Below are 25281 nucleotides of genomic sequence, written 5' to 3' on the forward strand. Positions count from 1 at the left end.
CCCCCAAGTAGCATAAGCCACCACGCTCAGCTAATTTTTGACTTTTTTTTTTGTTTTTTGAGACAGTGTCTCAGTCTGTCACCCAGGCTGGACTGCAGTAATGTGATCTTGGCTCACAGCAACCTCCACCTCCCAGGCTCAAGCAATTCTCCTATCTCAGCCTCATAAGTAGCTGGGATTACAGGTGCTACATCACCACTGCCTAGCTAATTTTTATATTTTTGGTAGAGATAGGGTTTCACCATGTTGGTCAGGCTGGTCTCAAACTCCTGACCTTAAGTGATGTGCCCGCCTCAGCCTCCCAAAGATCCGGGATTACAGGCATGAGCCATATAGCCTTGCCCAATTTGTGGCATTTTTACTAGAGAAGGGGATTCACCATGTTGGCCAGGCTGGTCTCAGACTCCTGGCCTCAAGTGATCTGCCTGCCTTGGCCTTCCAAAATGCTGGGATTACAGGCATTTGAACCACTGCACCCAGCCAAATGCACAAGCCTTTTTGGTAGAATGATTTATTCTCCTTTGGGTATATACCCAGTAACGGGATTGTTGGCCATATTGCCCAAAGCAATTTATAGATTCAGTGCTATTCTCATCAAACTACCAATGTCATTCTTCACAGAATTAGAAAAAACAAAATTCTCAAATTTGTATGGAATCAAAAAGAACCTGAATAGCCAAACCAATCCTAAGCAAAAAGAACAAAGTCAAAAGCATCAAACAATCCAACTTCAAACTATACTATAAGGCCACAGTAACCAAAACAGCATGGTACTGGTGTAAAAACAGGTACAAAAGCCAATGGAACAGAATACAAAACTCAGAAATAGAGTGACACACCTACAACCATCTGATCTTCGACAAGGCTGACAAAAACAAACAATGGGGAAAGGACGACATAGTCAATAAATGGTGCTGGGAAAACTAGCTAGACATATGCAGAAGAATGAAACCAGACCCTTACATTTTACTAAATACAAAAATTAATTCAAAATAGATTAAAGATTTAAATGTAAAACTCAAACTATAAAAATTCTGGAAGAAAACCTAGGAAATACCTTTCTTGACATCAGCCTTGGCAAAAAAATTTTGGCTACGTCCCAAAAAGAATTGCAACAAAAACAAAAGTTGACAAGTGGAACCTAATTAAACTAAAAAGCTTCTGCACAGCAAAAGAAACTATCAACAGAGTAAACAGACAACCTACAATATGGGAGAAAACATTCACACACTATGCATCTGACAAAGGTCTAATATCCAGAATCTATAAAGAACATAAACAAATCAACAATCAAAAAATAACCCTTTTAAAGAATGGGCAAAGGGACATGAACAAACACTGGTCAAAAGAAGATATACAAGCAGCCAAAAGCATGAAAAAATGTCCGTCATCACTAATCATCAGAGAAATGCAAGTCAAAACCACACTGAGATACTCACACCAGTCAGAATGGCTATTACTAAAAAGTCAAAAAACAACAGATGCTGGTGAGGCTGCAGAGAAAAAGTAATGCTTATGCACCATTGGTGGGAAAGTAAATTAGTTCAGCCACTGAGGAAAGCAATTTGTTTTGTTTTTAAGAGAGATACGGTCTTCCTCTGCCACCCAGGAAGGAATACAGTGGCACAATCATAGGTCATGGCAGACTTAAACTCCTGGGCTCAAGAGATTCTCCTGTCTCAGCCATCAGAGTAACTAGGATTATAGGTGTGCACCAACCTCCTGGCATGTTGTTTTAAACCACTAAAGATTAGGTGGTTTGTTAGGCAGATATACTAACAAAAATGATATGGAGAGGAGACAGGGAAATACTGGGTAGAAAAGAGTGGTTCCCTGGCAAAGGCCCCGCCTTCAAGCCTGGATACCTGTGGCCCTAAGTGAGAGCAGGCATTCTGGTTTTAATGTCCCCAAAGTTGCCTTTTTGCCTGCCGTGCCCCCATCCTGTACCCACATAAAACCCTGAACTCCAGGCTCCAGAAGCAGACAAGGAGTTGAGGGGATGAACAGATGAACAGCAGAATGGTGAGGCAGAGGAGAGAAAAGAAGGAATGTTGGGAGGAATTTGGCTGGGGATGGTCAGAGAATTGGCCACTGGATGGCCAAACTCCAGGGAAAGATCATCTTCCCACTCCATCCCCTGTCCAGCTCCCCATCAATCCTGCTGAAAGCCCCCTCCACCACTCAATAAAACCTCCGTATTTATCCTTCAAGTCTGTGTGTGATCTGATTCTTCCGGGATGCTGCACAAGAGCTCCTGATACAGAAAGCTGTCATACTGGCTCCCTCCCTTTACAAAAAGGCAGAGGATCCAATGAGCTGGTTAACCCTTAGGCCATCCACAGACGATAAGGCTAAAAGAGTGCACTGTAACACGTGCACACTTGGGCTTTGGGAGTAGCAGACACCTACCCCTACAAGCTGCTGTGGAGCCAGAGCCCCAAAGCACTTGCCCTGGTTCCTGCACCTGCCCATCCACATGCTCTCCCTTCTGTAAGGAGTTTGAGCTTGAGGTAGCCAAACAGAGAGTCACATCCGTGTCGCATATCCTGTGAGGGGTGGGGGGCAGGGAACTCTCCCACTTCAAAAACAGCCTGGAACTTCCCACATTGGGCTGCCTAGAATCATAGTGTCATCTTCCCAGATCTTGCATATTCTTGGGGCAGGCTAGAGGTAATGAAAAGATGCCTCCAAGATGCCTCCCCAAACCTGCATCTCCACATTTCGCATCTCCTGACTTTTCTACAGTTAAGCATTTAGAGTGGGTAGGCATTTCTTTAGGAAGATTATGTGATTCTAATTGATTTTCGAGCATGTGATTACTGACACAATAGAAAGGAAAGCAAAGCAAGTGTTTTCTGTTCAAGCTGTAAGATGCATTCCAATTTCTGTAACAATGGTAATTAATCTTAGCTGGGTAGAAAATTCATTTTCTTTGAGGAATCAGTGAACTATAGAGAAATTTGTCAGTAACTGTTGTTTCGTATTTTAGTTGCCATGCAGGAGGGACAATAATTTTACACTGACAGCTAATATACCGAGAAACCAACCCAAAATGGAAAAAGTGATTTGGTATTATTGTGTATTTCTGGAAATATGTGATAATGGGGCTGAAATCAAATAAAGCAGTAAGAAGCCAGATATCAAAGCTTTACTTTTTTTCTCCTCTATTTCATTAGCACTAAAATGCCATATAAAAACAGAAATGTAAAGAGATGAGTGTGGTGTCAAACTTTTTATAATTATCAAACATATTTAAGAGCAAGACCTTTGGGGTTTGAGGAAAACATTAATTGATGGAAGTGTCAGGATTATGGCACATATTTCAATTACTCTGTAATTCGCCTGTAAATTTTCTGTGGTTTAGTGTTCTGTTATCAGTATTTTTGTCTGCTCATAACTGAACTCAAATAGATTACTTTCACTTTTGTGGGTGTGTGTCACTAGTTTTATGTTTACTAGTTTTATGATGCACTATTGTAGTTGAACTCTGGTACTCATTTTAATTAGCCAATAAAAGCAATGGGGGAATGTATGACAAGTCAAATCTGTATAAAATAAGGATATAACAGAATGTTTTATACCGTTTTTATATACACTGATGAAGCTATTCATCTACTTTGAAAAGTTTCTCAGTTCTGATGTTAGATTTGCACCATTCCATTCACAGTTTGCCTCATGTCCCTGCAAAGGGACAGAGATATTATTCCTCTTTGTGATATCATGGCCCAGCATATGTAAGCACATTTTGGGGTCATATCAGTCATTTTTGGGTGACAAGGGTATCAGTTGCCAGCAAGCTTCTTTGTGGGGGCAAAGAGAACCTGAGGGATCCAGGCTTTCTTTCCCTATTGAGGCTTGCTTGTAAGTTTCCCCAGTACAAAGTCTTTGCCTCCCAGTATTTAATGTGATGATTTGTAATTCTTTCTGAGCCCTGGAGCTTAACAGGGAGTTGATAACAAGGGGACTCACACTGCATGACAATTCATTTTCAAATGCCTCATTAATGGAAGAAAATTAATATTGCTACCAAGAATGTGAGTGCAGCCATTTTTGTCTGTTTTATTCAATGCTTTATCTTGAGCACCTAGAATAGTACCTGACATAGTAGTTGAAGCTCAATAAATGTCTGTTCAAGAAGTGAAAAGAAATTAGTAGGGGACAGAGACCAAGAGATTTAGATGACTTCTCATACCCGCAAAAAAAATCCTTTGTAGTTTCCTTTTCTTTAGATTCCCTGGCAGAAGACTACTGCCTTGAGAGAAAGGGTTGCTTATGAATTCTGAAGATAAAATGTGCTTTATGCTTTCTGCCATCTTCCATTTATGTAAATCCCTTCCTCTATTCCAACCTATCTGTTAGGGATCAGATCAATTTCAACTCCAAAGCCAACATGAGGTCTTTTATAATTAACCTTCACTAATGATCTCCTTATCCAAATACTCGGGATCCCTTATGATTACTCTCTTATTAGAACACATGTGGCCAGATATGTCTGTGGAGTCATACAAAGCTTGATATGCCTGTCATGCAAATGGGCAGAGATGTTCAGTAAAAAATTTTATATATGTAGTAGAATTCATGAGGGAGAACTGGGCTGGAGATACAAATGTGGAAGTCATTAATATATGGGTAGTTATGAAAGTCACAGAGGATGAGATTTCTAAGGGAGAAAGTCTAGAATGAGATGAGTCAAGAGTAAAGTAACATTTTTCAAATCTGCATGTGCACACAAATCACATGAGTATCCTGTTAAAAATGCAGATTTTAATCCAGAAGATCTGGGGTGAGGCCCGGGATTCTGAATTTGCATCATACTCCCAGATAGTATGAAGCTGCTTTTGCTTATTTACAGTCCACACTTGGAAAACCAAAGAGGTAGATGATTAAAACTTGAGTAACAACACCATTTAAATAATAGGCAAAAGGAAAAAAGCTACAAAGAGATTGTTAAAAAGTGGCAGAGATGGAAGAAGTCAAGAGAGATATTGGTGTCATAGAGTCAATGGTGAGAAGATTTTCAAGACAGAGGATGTGCCCAACTCTGAGATGCTGCTGAGAAACAGGAAGTTAAAGATAGAACAGGTTTTGTTGGATTTTTCAGGAGAAAGTATCTGATTATTTAGGGCAGTTTTAATGGAGTAAGGAGGATAGATTGCTTCAGTGAAACATGCAGAGAAGGCAAGAAGTAACAATAAATGGATGTGGATAACTTTCAAGCAAGAGAAATTTGAGCATGTTTATATGCTGAAGAGAAAGAGGAAGCAAGGAAGAAAAGGTTGAATATGCAAGAGGTGGAGTAGTTGATGGAGCAATTTTGAAATGAGACTCAGAAAATAAGCAAAAAGAATGGGTCAAGAGTATCTAAGTTTGAAGGTTGAATTAGGAAACAGAATTTTGGCGAAATGCAATTCTTACTTGAGGTTTCCATTTCCTGGGAAGAAAGATTAGGGTTGCTCATGGAAAAATGATTTTTTAAAAAAAGTTGTATACAAAGGTAGTGGCTTAAGGAACATGATGAAGATGTAAGTAGCTATTGAGGAAAACAGGAAAGGGACAGGAAAGGATCAGGGACAGGATTTCTGACTAGTACTGAGTTTCCACTTGAGGTTTAAAGCCTCCAATTTGTGATGGTACCAGTGCTCATGGTTATGTTATTTTCTCTGAGAGAGCTCAATAACCTGAGTGTAAGTGATGAGTAGGAATTTGTATTTGTGTTTTCACAGGGTAGGCATAATAGTCCACAAGAAGTGTCTGAGATTCTTGGCACACAGGCTTGGGTGCACCCATATTCACTTGTAATGATGAAACTTGCCATTTAAATCTCCAGGATGGAAATTTTACCCTGCTTATAGTGCCAGTAAGTGGGGTTTTGGATATAGGGGATCACTCTAGTTGCTAGCCCAAAAAGATATTAGTGAACTGCCATAAAAAATTACAAACCGATTCCTCAGGGATCTAGAACTAGAAATTCCATTCGACCCAGCCATCCCATTACTGGGTATATACCCAAAGGACTATAAATCATGCTGCTATAAAGACACATGCACACGTATGTTTATTGCCGCATTATTCGCAATAGCAAAGACTTGGAACCAACCCAAATGTCCAACAATGATAGACTGGATTAAGAAAATGTGGCACATATACACCATGGAATACTATGCAGCCATAAAAAATGATGAGTTCATGTCCTTTGTAGGGACATGGATGAAATTGGAAATCATCATTCTCAGTAAACTATCGCAAAAACAAAAAACCAAACACCGCATATTCTCACTCACAGGTGGGAATTGAACAATGAGAACACATGGACACAGGAAGGGGAACATCACACTTCGGGGACTGTTGTGGGGTGGGGGGAGAGGGGAAGGATAGCATTGGGAGTTATACCTAATGATAGATGACGAGTTGGTGGGTGCAGCGCACCAGCATGGCACATGTATACATATGTAACTTACCTGCACATTGCGCACATGTACCATAAAATGTAAAGTATAATAATAATAATAATAATAAAAGAAAAAAAACAAAAAACAAAAAGACACTAAAAAAAAAAAAAAAAAAGCAAAGTAAAGAAATGGGCTATGTTGCCATGAGAAGACTTGATGGAGCCCTAAATGCATATTACTAGGTAAAAGAAGCCAATCTGAAAAGGCTACATACTGTATGATTCCAATGATATGAACTTCTGGAAAAGGCAAAACTATTCAGAGAGTAAAACTATCAGTGATTGCTGAGCTGGGGAGGGAGGACAGGTGAAGCATGGGAGATTTGGAAAGGTAAAACTATTCTTCATGACAATGTAATAATAGATGCAAGACATAATGCATTTGTCAAAATCTGGAAGTATACAACACAAAGAATAAACCTTAATGTAGAAAAAAAAATCACAAACCAACATGTTTTATTTTCAGGATTATTACCATTCAATAAGGCAGCCACTAGCTAGCCACATGTGGCTACTGATAATTTGAGCATTTGAAATGTGGGTAGTCTGAATGGAGATGAGCTATAAGTTAGTATGAAATACATGTAGGATTTCAAGACTTAGTACTAACACAAGTAAGTTAAGTAGCTCAATAATAACTTAAAAATAGTGATTACATGTTGAAATGGTAAGATTTGGGGTATATTTAGATTAAATAAAATACATTGTAAATTTTTTTCACTTTATTTTACTTTCTGAAATGTGGCTACTGGAGAATTTAAAATTACATATAAGGCTTATATGATATTTCGATATTGCTGTTCCACATTCTTCTCTTCTTTGGGTCAATTAATTTTTACTCTCAATTACTCTTTACTTCTCTTTGTTATCTTAATCATTGTTTCAATGGCATAGCTAATCCAAATCTTTTCTTTCTACCCCAAGTCAGATTATACCTGAATTCACCATATACTTTTTGTTTGCTACCATTTGGAGGAGCAGTTAAAGCAATTTGGAGCAGCAATCCAAGGAGCATCCTTGCATTAACTAGTGTATATTTGTCAGAAGTCATCTGAATTGGCAACCTGCCAGTTATGCAAAAGCTAAAAGGCTGACCCAAACAATGAAACTGGTTTTTTTTTTTTTCCTGTGTGCTGAGCTGATTCACAGAATGAAAATGGGTTTCTCCTAACATTCATATAGTAAGCCAAAAGAAGGATTCTGTCTGGCCCTGCTTACGTCACATGCACATTCCTGAAGCAATCACTGGGGTCAGTAGTATGTGGCACTTGACTGACTCACTTTGGGTCATCTGCCAACCCTGTGATTAGTGGAAAGTTTGTTAACAAAAAGAACAGAGGAAAATGTGTATATGGAGCAGATGAAAATAGTGGTCACTGCAGGCTACTCTAGCCAGCCTGAAGTCTTCAAGCCTGAGCCTCTTAGTTCAGGGGAAGATTGAGCTCTTTCTCTCTCTTTCTCATTTGGTTTGTATGTCTGAGTTCAAGAAGTTTCTGATCACCCACACAAATATGTGCATCTGAGAGGAACAAATCATCCTGAATCGTAGACTAGACAACCTGAAAATAGACCACTTATGCCTTTCCTGAATCATTTGCTGTAGTCTGTTCTATAGTATTTGCATGGCTTCACTTGGTAAAGGCATATCTGTAAATGCTTAGTAATTATATTGCTACTGTAGGTGACTAAGCCATTACCCAGAGTAAGTTAGTTATGGCAGGTTAGTGTACAACTTGTCATAGAAAAAGACCCTTCATAATTATCCCATAATTAGCACACATTTGCTGTAACTATTCCAGAAAAATGTCTCCTGGCCATCTTTAAGGAGAATAAAATCTCTATTATTCAAAATCATGCTGTAATCATCAAAAGCTTAATTCTTGGAGTTGGTTAACTGAGGTTCTTGGAGTTCACTTTGAAAGGAAGATAATCTAGAGATATGTGAAATTTAATAATTGTTCATAAGGAGATTTTGCTTTTCAGTTATAGTTTTGCTTTTATGGTAGGCTTTACTTGTTGATTTTGGGATTTTAGGAAATAAGCCTTTAACAATGGTTGAAAAAATGTGAGAATATCTTTCACTTTGATTTGTAGATAAATTCATTTTCATAACAATTTACTGTCCTCAATATTTTTCCCATTCATTACACCAATGTTGTGAGGAAAGTCTTGATAGAGAATGGAGAATGAGAGATACAGCTACACATAACAGGATATTTGGAGAATGGTGACTAAACAATAAAGAATTTCACATAAAAGGAAGACTGGGTTAAGCACAGTGGCTCAAGCCTGTAATCCCAGCATTTTGGGAGGCCAAGGCAGGAGGATCGCTTGAGCTCACGAATTTGGGACCCACTTGAACAGCATAGAGAGACCTCATCTCTACAAAAAACTTAAAAATTAACCGGGTGTAATTATGCATAGTTTCAGAACAATAGAAGCATGATTTCCCCAGCTTAGCTGATCCAATAAAGTTCTGACTAAAACAGAGCCACCTGCTCACCTCACAGCCTATGATCACAGAACTATGGTGCTAACCCACAGGCAGGTTAAGACTAAACACTTGTTTTTGTATGTCATTGAGTATTTGTGGTTGTTTACTATACAGCATGTGGAAATAGGCAACTGATGCAGTGGAATTTAACCATTTTTTAAATTGGTACTTGTATTAATTTGTAGTTTTTAAAGCCTTGGTATATTATTTTCTGGATATTATTTGAGGTAACAAATGCAGTCGTGCTGAAGTGACAATACACATTAAAATCGGATAAAAGAACAAACAAACAAAAACCTCCTTACTAGTTTATTTCTTTTCTTTTCTCCTCTCCCTCCCTTACTTTCATTCTTTTCTTCTTCCCTTCCCTTCCTTCCCTTCCCTTCCTCCTTCCCTACCTCCCTATCTCCCTCTCTCCTCCTTGATAGTTCTAAACCTGATTTCTAACTTTGCCTTTTGCATTTACCTTGGCTTTAAATACATATATATATTAAAATATTTTCAATAGTGAAAAAGAAGAGAAGTAATTAGTTATCCAATTACAGAAAGACAACCAAGGGCAAATTACCAAATTAGTGGACTAAATTTATTTGTAAAGTTAGCTTGAAAGATGTTAATTTTCTTGCATTTCTAATCAGCTTCTTCAATCTTTCAAATGCTGTGTGATTTAAGTTTCTGACCACGATAAGCATTATTCCCAATAAATTTAGGGTCATGGCTCTGGATTTTGTTTTTAATAATTGCTAAAACTCTTATTTGGCAATACTAAGGTTCTTTGTTGGTTCTGGCCTCACTTTTCTAGCTCTACAACTATTGGTCCATATTAATATTTCTGCTGAATGTATTCTATGAATGCATTTTTTGTCCATTCTCACTTTAGACTTTAAAATGAGATAGTTTCTATAAGTTAAGCAGGATTGAATTTCATTGCATATTCATTCCAATTATCTTAGAAATCCAGAGATAATCCTCAAACCTCATTTAAATGATTAGTATCCCTGTTTCCTATAACAAGCCTTCCACTCAGAATAGTAATAAAGGAATCAGATGGACATTTTAAGGTTTTGCCTCCTTTCTCCTCAAAGTCATCACTTTTTTACTCTTTGAATTTATCAGTCCTGCTTCCTGACTTCTTTACCTTCCCTATCCAGTCTGACTGTCATGATCCATCCCTTCAGCCATATTTCTCACATCGCCAAGTTCCTTCATCTGTTTGTCCTTCTACGGCACGTACCATGACAGTCCCGAACTCAGAGTAACCCAACTCTTCATAGGAAGATCTCATTAAAGGGAACATCTACCAGTCTTTTCAGGCCCTGGCTTTACTCTTATACCCAGCACTATTGACAGATGACTGGTTTTGAAGAGAAAAATAACAATCATCAGAGCAGATATCCCTCAACATTTTTTGTTTCTAATCTTCATGGCTCTAGACTTTATTCCTCTCATCCAGCCTCTATAATGATTTGGTTATTTTTCTAAAACATGATCACACTGATTAAAAATACTCAGTGGAACTCTTCTCCCTATAAATTCTAAGCATGGCATCCAAGGCTTTCGCAATCTAGTGGACACCTATTGTGTAGTTTTATTTTCTGCCTCTCAGCCAAGAGGTACTGAAAGTAATTGGAAACAAGAAAGAACTGAATGGGCAATCAGAGTAGAGCTGGCTGTCAGTAAACATCAGGTGAATGTGACAATTTTTAAGATTACAGGCAGGAAACATGTTCTAGGGGGCTCCACTCTAGAGGAATAAAGAAACAGTTTGAAAGTGTAGGAAAGTATCTTGGGCTTGGCTTCTCTTAAAGCAGAGCTTGAGATATAAACTCATGTGAAATCTGTTTATTTGGAAATATAATCCCAGGAAGCAGGGGTGGAGGATGGAGGAATGGAACAAGGAAGGAGGAAAGCCAGTACAAGGAGTCATTATTGGGTCGGCCCAGTGCTATAAGTGTCTAGTTTTGGATCCAGCAGAACCTTGTGAGGAGTCTTATAAAATAAACTGTTTGCTTGGGAAATGCAAGAAAAGAGACCTAACTCATTGGCTTCTGTTCCCCATGGTCAAGGATGGCCTCACTAATGTTAACTCCTCTGTATACCTGGGCTAAGAATGCATGAATTCCATTTAAATTGGAAAAGAAGAATCCAAATTGTCTCTCTTCACTGACAATATAATTCTATCCAGAGAAAACCCCAAAGATTCTGCCAAAAGTCTATAGAACTCATGAACAATGTTAATAAGGTTTCAGGATACAAAATCAATGTATAAAAATCAGTAGCATTTCTATATACAAATAATGTTCAGGCTGAGAGTCAAATCAAGACCATTATCTGATTTAAAATAGCCACAAAGAAAATGAAATACCCAGGAATACAGCTAACCAAGGGGGCAAAAGACCTCTACAAAGGTAACTACAGAACTCTTCTGAAATAAATCAGAGACAACACAAATAAATGGGAAAGTATCCCATGCTTCTGGATTGGAAGTAAATTTTTTTTTTTTTGAGACAGAGTCTTACCCTGTCAGCCAGGCTACAGTGCAGTGGCACAGTCTTGGCTCACTGCAACCTACACTTCCCTGGTTCAAGCAATTCCCCTGCCTCAGCCTCCTGAGTAGCTGGATTACAGGCACGTGCCACCACGCCCGGCCAATTTTCTTGTATTTTTAGTAGAGATGGGGTTTCACCATGTTGGCCAGACTGGTCTTGAACCCCCGACCTCAGGCAATCCACCTGCCTCAGCGCCCCAAAGTGTTGGGATTACAGTCATGAGCCACTGTGCCCAGCTCTGCAAGTCAATATTGTTAAAATGGCCATAGTGCCCAAATCAATTTGAAGATTTCTCAAACAACTTGAAACAGCTACCAGATTCAACATTATTCCTATCAAAGTACCAATGTTGTTCTTCACAAAACTAGAAAAAACAATTCTAAAATTCATATGGAAACAAAAAAGAGCCTGAATAGCCAAAGCAATTCTAAGCAAAAAGACCAAAGCTAGAGGCATCACACTACCCAACTTGAAAGTATACTATAAGGCTACAGTAACCAAAATGGCATGGTGCTGATACAAAAACAGACATATAGACAAATGGAACAGGATGGAAAAGTCAGAAATAAAGCTGTTCACTTACAACTATCTGATCTTCAACAAGGCTGACAAAAATTAGCAATGGGGAAAGGACTCACTATTCAATAAATGGTGCTTGGATAATTGGCTAGCCATATGCAGAGATGCAGAAGAATGAAACTGGACCCTTACATTTCACCATATATAAAAACTAACTCAAAATGAATTAAGAATTTAAATGTAAGACCTCAAGCTACAAAAATGCTAGAAGAAATCCTAGGAAATACCCTTCTTGACATCAGCCTTGGCAAGAATTTTTGGCTAAGTCCCCAAAAGCAATTTCAACAAAAAATAAACATTGACAAATGAGACCCAATTAAACTGCAGAGCTCTACAAAGCAAAAGAAAGTATCAACAGAGTGAACAGAATGAAAGAAAATGTATGCAAACTATGCATATGACAAAGGTCTTATAACCAGAATCTATAAAGAATTTAGACAAATCAAGCAAAAACAAGCAACCTCATTAAAGAATGGGCAAAGAAGATGAACAGACACTTCTCAAAAGAAGACATAGAAGTGGCCAACAAACATTAAAAAAATGTTCATCTTAACTAATCATCAGAGAAATGCAAATCAAAACCACAAGATAACAACTCATACCAGTCAGAATGACTATGATTAAAAAGCAAAAAAATTGCAGATGCTGGTGAGACTGCAGAGAAAAGGGAGCACTTTTACACTGTTGGTAGAATGTGAATTAGTTCAGCCACTGTGGAAAGCAGTTTAGAGATTTCTCAAAGGACTTAAAATGGGGCTACCATTTGACCCAGCAATCCCATTACTGGGTATAATTCTGAAGTAGTATACATAATTATAGCAAAAAGACACATACACTCATTATGTTTATCACTATACTATTCACAATATCAAAGACATGAAATCAACCTAAGTGCCCATTAATGGTGAATTGAATGAAGAAGATGTGGTAGATATACACCATGAAATACTATTCAGCCATAACAGAGAATGAAATCATATCTTTTGGAGCAATATGGAAGGAGCTGGAGGCCATAATCCTAAGTGAATTAATGCAGGGAAATACTGCATGTTCTCACTTATAAGTGGCAGCTAAACACTGAGCACACATGGACATAAACATGAGAACAATAGACACCGTGTACTACTAGAGGAAGGAGTAAGGAAGGGGGTTGTGGGTTGAAAAACTACCTATGGGGCATGATGCTCACTATCTGGGTGCAATATACCCATGTAACTAACCTCCACATGTACCCCCTGTATCTAAAAGAAAAGTCTAAATTAAAAAAAAAAAAGAATGTGTGAATTCCAAGTGATTTGGAAGACATCTTTGGCTAGATTCAAAGGAATCTCTTGATAGAAAGCAAGAGGTATGCAGTTTAACTTAAGGCAAGATACAATCCATTTGCCCTGGCACAAGAAAAATCAAAGACTGCATAAAACTGCAGCAATGGCGAGAGTAAGAGATGGAGACAAGAACATTTTGAAATGGGTACAAGATGGATCTGATTCAGGAGGCGACATACTAAGCCAGAGTCATTGAGGAAAATACACCTGAGACAATGAGAAGTCAAGCAGGACACAGCCAAGGCCTCTTCTCAAAACCTTGCAGTGGCTCCATTTCTCTCATCTTAATAAGCAAAGTGTTTCCTTCCCTGACTTTATCTCATTTCCAGCTCTGTACCAACACACATATTCCCACCACACTGTGTCTCCTGCCTTACGAAATTTGCACAGGCTTTTCCTGGAGCAGGCAGGCTCTGCCTGGAGTAATCCTTATCTTTTTTTTTTTTTTGTGGGGGGGAAGGAGTCGTGTTCTGTCACCCAGGCTGGTGTGCAATGGTGCAGTCTTGGCTCACTGCAACCTCCACCTCCTGCGTTCAAGGGATTCTCCTGCCTTAGCCCCCTGAGTAGCTGAGATTGCAGAAATGCACCACCACACCTGGCTAATTTTATATTTTTAGTAGAGAGGAGGTTTCACCGTGTTGGCCAGGCTGGTCTTGAACTCCTGGTCTCAGGTGATCTGCCCACCTTGGCCTCCTAAACTGTTGGGATTACAGGCGTGAACCATTGTGCCTGGCCTGGAGCAATCCTTATTTAATGATGAGCATTAGAGCCCTAGAGGTCTAACTCTTCTTTCCTTAGCATCTTTGTTCCATGCCACTCTCCCAGAGGCTTACCTGATGACTTCATTAAAAATGCCACCCTGTTAGACTCCTAATGCTCCTCAACTTTTCTTTCTCCCACGGCACTCCCCCACCTTCCAATGGACTATAAAATCGATTTCCTTATTAAGATTATTATTTATTTTTCTCTCACCCTTTGCAGAAGGCAAGATCCAGAAGAGCTGGCATTTTTGACTAGTTTGTGGTGAATGTATCCCAAGTACCTGCAATAGTGACGGGCTTATAGTGGATGCTAAAAATTATTTGATTTTTGAACAAGAAAATGAAACAGCAACACTATTGTGGAAGCACTGAATTGAACTCTGCCTTTAGGGAAGGGCTCACAGTTATTCCCTTTTGTGTTTTTAGGGCCTGTACTGTCTGCAATCCAGTTAGTAGGAATACCAGCTGCCTGCTTCTAATTGGAGCAGGTTCAGAGATGGGGTAGCATTATAACCACGACATTTTTTATATTGAAATTCAAGACTGAGCAGTGGTGAAGGCCAAGTGGTTTGTCATCCTAACATATTTACATATGAAGAACGACAGTTGAGATATTTTGAAATGAGTGCAAAATTTGTCCCAGAAAGGAAACTAACCATGATAATGATTAGCATATATTTATTTAATATATAAATATATTATGATATTTTATATTTATATAATATTTTAACTTACTGTATATCATCTAAGCAGTAGAAAAATAACTTGTGGTAGGCAGAGATTAAGATTTCCACTTTAGAAAGAAATGTTTATTGATATATTTGTAGTTTGGAAAAACAAACTGAGCTCAATTCAGGTAACATAAAAAAACATTTAAAGCATACAATTCAGTGGCATGTAGTATACTCATAAACATTTGCAACTATAGCTTTTGTCTAGTTCAAAAGATTTTTATCACTTCAAAGGGAAACCCTATACTCATTAAGCAGTCACTCTCCGTTACGCTTGTCCCAAAGCCGCTGGAAACCACTAATCAGCTTTATGTCTTTATGGATTTACCTATTCCTGATGTCATATACTTGAAATCACATGATAGGCAAATTTTTGTGTGTGGTCTCTCATTCAGCATACTGTTTCCAAGGTTCATCCAGGCTTCAGCATGTATCAATATTTCATTCCTACTTACGATCGAATAATTTTCTATTGTGTGATCTACTACATTTTCTTTATCCATTCATCATTTGATAGACATTTGGATTGTTTCTACTTTTTGGCTATTATGAGTAGTGCTACTATGACCATTTGCATACAAGTTTTTGTTTGAATGCCTCTTTCAATTCTTTTGAGTATAAATCTAGGAGTGTAATGTATATTTATGTTTACTCACTTTATTATGGAAGCGTATTTCCTGTAAGACACAAATATTTATTGAGGTGGTATTACATATATTAGGTAAATTGGATATTAAATAACATTAAGAAAAGTAAAAATATGGATAAGAAAAGAATATTGAGATGAAAAAGTGAAAATTTCAAATGAAAATATGTAAGCCACACATTCCACATGTTTGCTGCAATTAGGTTAAGAATTTGATTTGTAGGAACCTGGTAGATGCTGAAGGGTTTTCTAAGTAAGAAACAAAACCCAGAAGTAAAATGCTTCTGCCAGACACAAAACCTAAAAGACAGGTTTGACTACATAAAAATGAAGAGTTTCTGTACACTAAAAGGAAAAAAGCCAGAAGATAACTAAGAAACTGGAAGGAACTAGTTACAATATTGGTAACAAAAGTAAATGGTACGGATAAATCACTTAAAAATACAGCGGAATATATTACATCAAAGTGCATGTAGACTTTTTTTTTTTTTAAAAAAGGCTTTTTTTGGGAGAGGGATCTAATGGATTGGAAAAAAATTTAAAAGGATAGATAACATTTAGTCTTGCTAGGGGTGTAAGGAACAGGTCAATGTAAATCAATGTCATTAAAAGAAAATGTGGTACATAGACACCATGAAATACTATGCAGCCATAAAAAAGAATGAGATTATGTCTTCTGCGGGAACATGGAGGGAGCTGGGAGCTATTATCCTTAGCAAACTAACACAGGAACAGAAAACCAAATACCACATGTTCTCACTTATAAGTGGGAGCTAAATAATGAGAATTTATGAACAGAAAGAAACAAAAGATACTGGGGTCTACTTGAGGGCGGAGTGTGAGAGGAGGAAGAGGGGCAGAAAATATAAATATTGGGTATTGGGCTTAATACCTGGGTGATGAAATAATCTGTACAACAAATCCTTATGACATGAATTTATCTATATAACTCATACTCCCAAATCTAAAATAAAAAAATTTTAAAAAGAGCTTATATTGGTAAACCTTTCTTGGGATTGCTATGGTTTGAATGTTTGGCTTCTCCAAATCTCATGTCCAAACTGAAACCCCAGTGTAACAGTATTAGGAAGCGGGGCCTTTAAGAGGTGACTGGGTCATGAGGGCTCTGTTCTAATGAATGAATTAATACATTCATGGATTAATGGATTAACAGATTATCACAGGAATGGGTTAGTTATAAGAATGAGTCTGTTATAATGATGCCTTCTGCCATGTTATAACACAGCATGAGGCCCTCACCAGATGCTGATAAGATGCGGCTCCTGATCATAGATTTCCCAGCCTCCAGAACTGTAAGAAATAAAACTCTTTTCTTTATAAGTTACCTAGCATTATGTAGTCTATTATAGTGACAGAAAATGGATGAAGACACAGGGAAAACTGATAGCATGGTATTAGTGGAAGAATAGACATATAAGATTGGCATAGATCAATGGAATAGACTAAGGAATCCAGAAATATACCCACATAGATCTTTGACAAATGAGCAAAGGCATTTCAATAGGGGAAGAATAACCTTTTCAACAAATGGTACTGGAACCATTGTAAATCTATATGCAAAAAAGTGAACCTAAACACAGACCTTACAACTTTGACAAATATTAACCAATTGTAATGTTAACACTAGGGGAAAAAATTCCTGAAAACACTAGGGATTAAAAAAAAAAAAACCTACCAGTGATAAACGCTTAGACTATCTACAAAAGAAAGAAAAACAGAATGATATCAGACTTCTCATCATCAACACTTGATGCATAAAACAAATATGGAATACAGTCAGAATCAATGGGAAAGTTCTGCAGACAGAAAGAAAATGATACCAATAGAACTTGTATATATGGCATCGAGCTATGAGAAGTATTGCATTGTTCAGCTTTGAAGACTATACTTAAACCCAGAGAGAAAATTAGAATTTAACCTAAGTCTGGGGATGGGTGTACAGTAACATTTTAAGAAAAATGAAACCAGGGCATGCTCTGGGCAAAATGACTAGTGCATTCATTCCTGGCTAAGCTTAATTAAGTAATGTGAGTTTGGATACCTATAATTTTCTCAGCTGGGTATTTATTCTCTTTACACCAATTGTGGCAAAGCAGTTATCAAACACACTCATTGAATCTCTGTGCCACACTTTACTTTCTATAGAGCCTCTGGCAGCTGACAGAGTTTACTTTTCAGTAAGCCCCCCCCCGTCAGTGTGATACTTCAGAGCATGACAGCTCCTTCTGCCGTAATACATGATTAGAACAGAAAGCTTTTGCTCAAAAACAATGTAGTTTAGCCTAGTCAGTTAATCAAAAGTATAATTCTAGGAGAGGCAATTTCATCATGTGGAAAACTTTCGATGCATTATCTCATCTACTCACCAAATTCAGTCTTCCACTGAAAATCACCCCATAAGCTACCAGACGGAATTTTATGCAAGCACATGTAGAAGTGTGCCAGGATAGTAAAAGCAGAAATTTCAAAGCACAGCTGCCAGCTCTGCCTAACTTATAGGACTGGAAGAACAAAATTTATAAGTGGGTGCTTGCCAGACAGCAGACCGCTCAGTTAAGCCAATTATGTAAATGGGCCTTGAAGAATGATTTGTACCAGGAACAGTTTTGGATGAAAGCCCTGCTCTTGTAAATCCTTATCTTGGGTCTAGATTGTTTTAATATTTTTGCATTCTCTCCAGTTTTGATTTGATTTGATTTTCCTGACTTGTGGAGAAGCTCTCCCTCATCAAGCAACTGTGGGCATGCAGATAAGACTTTTGTTAAATGGATAACTTTCAGGAGGACACAGAATCAACAGAAAAAGTGGAATTTTAATTACTGTGGTATATTTTTAAGGTTAAAAAGGTAAGAATTCTCAAGAATTGATTAAATAAATTTTAAAGCAAATAATCATCATGAACAGTGTTTTGTTTTCTGGTTTACTTGAAGCCAAATCAAATCCCAGGATATGATGATCATGAAACATTCCATTGAGACTGTCAACAAATTCCCTGTTTTTGTGTCTAGAAGTTATCTTGGCACCCCATCATTGAATAGACTGATCTTTATGATAGAAGAGAAATACAAATTCTAGAGAAGAGTTGAGACTAAAGAAGAAGAAAAAAAATGTGTGCTCAACTTCAGAAGCTCCATCTTCAGGAATGAAAGGGGAAGGTTAGCAGAAAGCTGTACAAATTTTCAGACTGTGCTTGGTGCATTGTTCTTCTCAAGTCTCTCAACGGTTCAGAGGAGGCTTCCTGTTTACCCAGGCAGCTGCCCTTACCACAGTGTCAGTCAAATCAGCTCAGATGTAGCTCCTGTCCAAAGTTTCATTGGGAGAAAGACCTGCTTGCCTAAAAAAAATGAGGGAGCATCACTGACAAGACTGAGCATGACTTTAGGAACCTTAGTTAGGGGGCCACATGGTTACTCGATTTTGTAAAAAATTTTTGTTTCCAAATATGTGTAATTTTATGATTCCCTTTTCTCTTTTCCTAGGTGTTTAGCAATAAAATTCCACTGAACTACAGTTGTATTTAACAGCTCTTCTCTAGGAATACCAAAGGAAACATAAAAAATAGAATGGGTAGGTACAGCTATCAAACCACTAGAAAAAATAACATAATTTATTAAGGTGCCCAATTATAAGTTAATATACAAAATCAGAAGATTTCTTACATGAAGAGTAAGAGGTTTTATATAAGCTATACAGAAATTTATGTAGGGAATTTAATGGAAGAAAATCTTCCATTCATATTGGCATCACAAAATAAAATATCCAGAAACAAACTTAACCAAAAACGTAAAGGGCCTTTTGGAAGAAAGCTGTAAACTCCACTGTGGGGTCATTAAATAAATCTTGAATACATAGATTAAATCCCTTGGTTTGAGATAATAAAAGTCTCAATATTTACCGTGCTTTTGTCATTTAAATAAAAATTGTGGACATTTTTACCAGGGAAACAGGTGGGTTACAACCACCCTTTTATCAGTTGCACTGAATCTTATTGAATGGGTATATCCTACTTATGTCAGTTCTTAGTAGTGAATATTAGGTTGTTTCTAATTTTTCCAAGTTAGAAACAATGTTAAAAGAACTTGCTCTTATTTATGTTTCTTATGTCCACACTAGTATTTAATAACTTTCTAGGAGTGGAAATTCCTGGCTCAAAAAACTGCCTTCCAGGAAGATTTACTAATATATGTTCCTACTAACACTCTTTTAGAATGCCTTTTTCTCCACATCCCTAAGAACACAGAGTGTTCTGTTTTTAACAATTTTTTTCTCAATCTACTAGACTCCTTCTAAAATATATACTTTTCAAAACACCTGCTTACCCTTCAATATATTGTCTGTTAAAAGATTATTTGTCGGTACTGTTTATGTATTAAGTTGGTCGAAAATTAATTGCGATTTTGCAAAAACTGCAATTACTTTTGCACCAACCTAATATTATATACGTTGAACTTGTGTTACCCCTATTGGAGATATCTCCTTCGAGTTTTCTTGTTATCTTTTTTTATTATACTTTAAGTTCTAGGGTACATATGCGCAACGTGCAGGTTTGTTACATATGTATACATGTGCCATGTTGGTGTGCTGCACCCATTAAATTCTCATTTACATTAGGTATATCTCCTAATGCTATCCCTCCCCGCTTCTGCAACCCTACAACAGGCCCTGGTGTGTGATGTTCCCCACCCTGCGTCCAAGTGTTCTCATTGTTCAATTCCCACCTATGAGTGAGAACATGCGGTGTTTGGTTTTTTTGTCCTTGCGATAGTTTGCTGAGAATGATGGTTTCCAGCTACATCCATGTCCCTACAAAGGACATGAACTCATCCTCTTTTATGACTGCGTAGCTTTCCATGGTGTATATATGTCACATTTGCTTAATCTAGTATATCATTGTCGGACATTTGGGTTGGCTGCAAGTCTTTGCTATTGTGAATAGTGTCACAATAGACATACGTGTTCATGTGTCTTTATAGCAGTATGATTTATAATCCTTTGGGTATATACCCAGTAATTGGATGGGTGGGTCAAATGGTATTTCTAGTTCTAGATCCCTGAAGAATAGCCACACTCTCTTCCACAATGGTTGAACTAGTTTACAGTCCCACCAATGATGTAAAAGTGTTCCTATTTCTCCACATCCTCTCTAGCACCTGTTGTTTCCTGACTTTTTAATGATCACCATTCTAACTGGTGTGACATGGTATCTCATTGTGGTTTTGATTTGCATTTCTCTGATGGCCAGTGATGATGAGCATTTTTTCTTGTGTCTTTTGGTTGCATAAATGTCTTCTTTTGAGAAGTGTCTGTTCATATCCTTTGCCCACTTTTTGATGGGATTGTTTGTTTTTTCTTGTAAATTTGTTTGAGTTCATTGTAGATTCCGGATATTAGCCCTTTGTCAGATGAGTAGATTGCAAACATTTTTTCCCATTCTGTAGGTTGCCTGTTTGAGACGGAGTCTCGCTCTGTGACCCCGGCTGGAGTGCAGTGGCATGATCTCGGCTCACTGCAACCCCTGTTTCCTGGGTTCAAGTGATTCTCCTGCCTCAGCCTCCCGGGTAGCTGGGACTGCAGGCGCGTGCCACCACGCCCAGCTAATTTTTTATATTTTTGGTAGAGACGGAGTTTCACTGTGTTTGTCAGGATGGTCTCAATCTCTTGACCTCGTGATCCATCCGCCTCAGGTTCCAAAGTGCTGGGATTACAGGCATGAGTCACCGCGCCTGGCCTCTTGTTATCTTTGAACATTTCCTTTTCTTTGGTTATACAGATGTTCTTCATTTTTATGTAGTCACACTTCTTTTCCTCTTCTTTAGGTTTCATGTCTTGTGTAAAATGTTTTACTTCTGCATTTCATTTCTTAAAAAAGCCTTCCACATCTGCCAGGTGCTGACAAATCAAATCCTCAATCTAACTATAGCCACCATGTGGAACCTGTGGTTATGTTTATGATCCCAGCAGCTTCTGCTCCAGGTAAGCAGATCTTGGCTATGAGTATCTGCATGTACTTGTCTCTCTAGATTTCAGGACAGTTATTTGCCCTGCTACCTCAGCCTCTGATGGGTCCAACTAAAGTCATTGATTTTCAGTTTGTTCAGCTTTTCTTATTGTAAGATGGGAGATAGGACTTCCAATCTTTCTGTATAGCAGAAGTGAACCTGGAAGCTTTTTACTGTAAATTATATTTATTAGGTGCTGAATGGTTTTATATAAATGCAAACAGGTCATGACGGGTGGCATATCAGTAATTAATTTTGGATATGTAAAGTTTGAAAGAGCTTTTGGATAAACTAAGGAAAGATATCAAGTAAGTGATTAAAGTGATTTAATACATATAATGTGTGGGTGTCTGTGTGTATATATCTACATGTGGGTGCATATGTATGTCACAAAGAGTCAGGGAAGGGGTTTGGGCTGGAGATAAAATTTTCTTTTCTTGTTTTTGATGTATTTTTTTTTAACCTGGCAAGAATGAGAATTTGAAAAAATTTCTGAGTTCACATAAGTGTGGTATTTATTGTCTCTGGTTCTTTCCTAACATACTCAGCTTAAGTCCTGAGCACAGCCTGTAAGAGTCTAAATGATTTGGTACATACTATTACCTGACCTCCACTTCTACCTTTACCCTCTTGTTCACTGAGTTTAAGTCACACTGACCTCTTTGCACTTTCATCAGTAAACAAGGTTTGCTCCTGCCCTTATAGTTTTTGCCCTTAGTTTTTCCTCTACCTGTAACAATTTCCCTCGGCCTATAACAATTTTCCCATAACAATCTTTCTTTACTTTCTTTAGGATTCAAAAATCATCTACTCAATGATACCTTACTGAAAATTGATACCTAAAATGCAGCCACATGTCTTGACACCTCATATTCCTCTTCTCCTTAGCATGTGTCACTATGTTGCATTCTCTATCTGAAATATATTGCTTATCTCCTATTTCTTCCATGAGGTTGTAAGCTCCATAGGGAAGGAAACTTTTCCAGTTTGCTTCACCATATACTCAGTTTTAGCTCTATAATATAAAGGTAAAAAGAAATAAGCAAAATTATTTTTAATAATATACTGTATCTAACCAATTATAATGTCATTATTTCAACATGTAATCACTACAAAATTATTAATGAGATAATTTACATTAATTTTTATGTCTTAAGACTTCAAAGTCTGTGGTGCATTTACATTACCAGCACGTCTTCATTTGGGTAAGCCACATTTCAAGTGCTCAGTAACGCAAGTGGCTTGTATAGTAGAGGCTATGGTATTAGATAGTGCTATGTACCATGTTAGGATTGGGAAACTTTTCTTAGGAGAAGTGGGATATTACTGAAGGATTTTAATTGGAGTTTAGGAGTGACATGATTATTTTTGCATAAACACAAGTCACTGTGGCAGTGGAGTGGAGAATGAATTGGAGGGAATGAAGAGTTTATTTTATTTAGAGAAATTAGAAGGTTAAGAGACAGATTTGCTGAAGGACAAACATAGGCACTTGAACTAGGGTGCTGGCAGTAGGGAAAGATAGAAAAGAGAAGTATCAGACATTTAGCCAGTAAAATCCAGGAGGCTTGACAATAATTGCATTCAAAATAGGCAAATTAACTGTATAAGTCAGCTAATAATTTGATCGTAATAATCACTTGTCCCTGAAAAGTCAGAGAACAGGTTTTATTGAAATATTATTTTGAAGAATGTCACCTTTATTTCCAGATATGTGGAAATTGTGGAGTTTTGGGAATATGTTGGCTATGGAGAACTTTAGTTTCTATGGGCCAAATGTAAATGGCTGCAGTTGCCAGCAGATGCAGAATAAGAAGTCCCCAGCTCATGTTGCCCAACACAAACAATGGTCTGGCAGCTGTTCATGAACAAAACTGCCTTTGTGGGAGCTTTGGGATCCAAATAAGACGTCACAAAACTCTGGCGAAGCTCAAGACTGAGGAGAGGTGCTCTGAGAAGGCAGGTACATGTCCCAGTGGCAGGCTCACTGAGCACGATTTCAGCTATAGACCCAAAGCAACCCCATCCCCCCATGGATGTGGCTCTAGCCCTGCTTGGCTGCAGTGCGGCAACTAGCCCTATCCATCAAGAGACCTGGAAGGAGCCACACCAATGTATGCCTCTGGTAACAGGCCTACTGGCCACAGACCAGACTGTGGACCCTGAAATGGCCCTGTGACTTGGCTTCAACCCTGCTCTGCCACCAGTCTGGAGTCAGTGCTGTGTTCAAAGGGATCTTGTGAAACACACGTTGTCATGTCCCAGGTTATAGATCCACCAACCTTGATCCCTACTGTGGCTCTTGAAGAGTCCCTGTGACTCAGCTCCTGTCCTGCTCTCAGTCCTGCCCACACAAAGACCAAGTAATATCTGTCCATGCCCCTGGTAGCAGGCCTGCTGCCCTCAGTCCCTGCTGTGGACCCTAAGTCAGTCCTGGCCATACACCCTGAAGCAGCCCTGAGACTCATTTCCAGCCTCCTTCTCTCATGGTTTCAGAGTAATCTTTCCTGCTTGAAGAATTGGTGGCATACATGCCCCTCATGGTAGGCCCACTGACCTTGATCCTGACTGTAAACCTTGTTGCAGTCCTGTCAGCTGGCTCCAGCGCTACTCTACCACAGTACTGGGGGAAGTCTTTCCTGCCTAGAGACCTAAACAGGGCCCTGACAAGGGTCTGTTCTGTCAGGCACTTGGTGGAGCCATAGGCATAGCAGGTATTCTCTGGCTGCAGACCCACTGTCGGCAGACTCAACTGCACAAACAGAAGCAGCCCCATGACCAGGCTCTAGCCTTGTTCAACTGTTGTTCTGGAGGTGGTTCCATCGATCTGGGGATCTGGCAGGAACCATGCTTGCCCACACCCCCCGGTAATAGGACTGTCAACTGTGGAACCAACTACAGACCAGGCCACAGCCATGAGACCTAGCTCTAGCCTCACCTGACTCTGACCCAAGAGGCAGTTCCGTCAGTCTGAGAATGAGGCAGGAGAAGATCTTTACCTGCTGAAAGCAGTCTATAAAAACTGGAAGAGGTGTTTGCTCCTACAAGTGAGCAGATACCAATACAACGCTATATGAATCATGAAGAACCAGGCAAACATGACATTACTGAAGGAAATTAATAAAGGTCCAGTAACAAAGTACCAAAAATTATAGATCCATGAATTTCTTGACAACAAATTGAAAGTAATTGCCTTACAGAAGCACAGTGAGCTAGAAGCTCAACAGACAGCTAAATCCATATTTCAGGAAAACAGTACATGAACAAAATGAGAGGTTTAACAAAGGTCTAGAAATCATACCTCTCATTTTGTTCATGTACAGGGCCCAGAGGCAGGCCATTTGAAATTATCTAGCCACAGGAGAAAAAAGACAAAAATAAAATAAAATAAAATAAAAAAATAATGAGAAAGGCTACAGAATTTATGAGGCAACTTCAAGCTAGTCTGCATGCACATCATATAAGTCTCCAAAAGAAAAGTGAAAGAGAAAGGAGCAAAAAGGTTATTTAAAGAAGAAATGACTGAAAACTCCCCAAATTTGGGGAAGAAAATAAACATCCAGATTCAAGAAATTATGAACTTCATACAGGTTGAAAATAAAAAGGCCTATGCTGAAACACATTACATTATAATTAAATTGTCATAAGTCAAAAATAGAGAATTTTGAGATCAGCAAGAGCAAAACGACATGGTAGGAACCATTCTTGCCCATACTTCTGGTAACAGG

This window comes from Pongo abelii, chromosome Y (genome assembly GCF_028885655.2).
Source record: "Pongo abelii isolate AG06213 chromosome Y, NHGRI_mPonAbe1-v2.0_pri, whole genome shotgun sequence".
Taxonomy (NCBI): Eukaryota; Metazoa; Chordata; class Mammalia; order Primates; family Hominidae; genus Pongo; species Pongo abelii.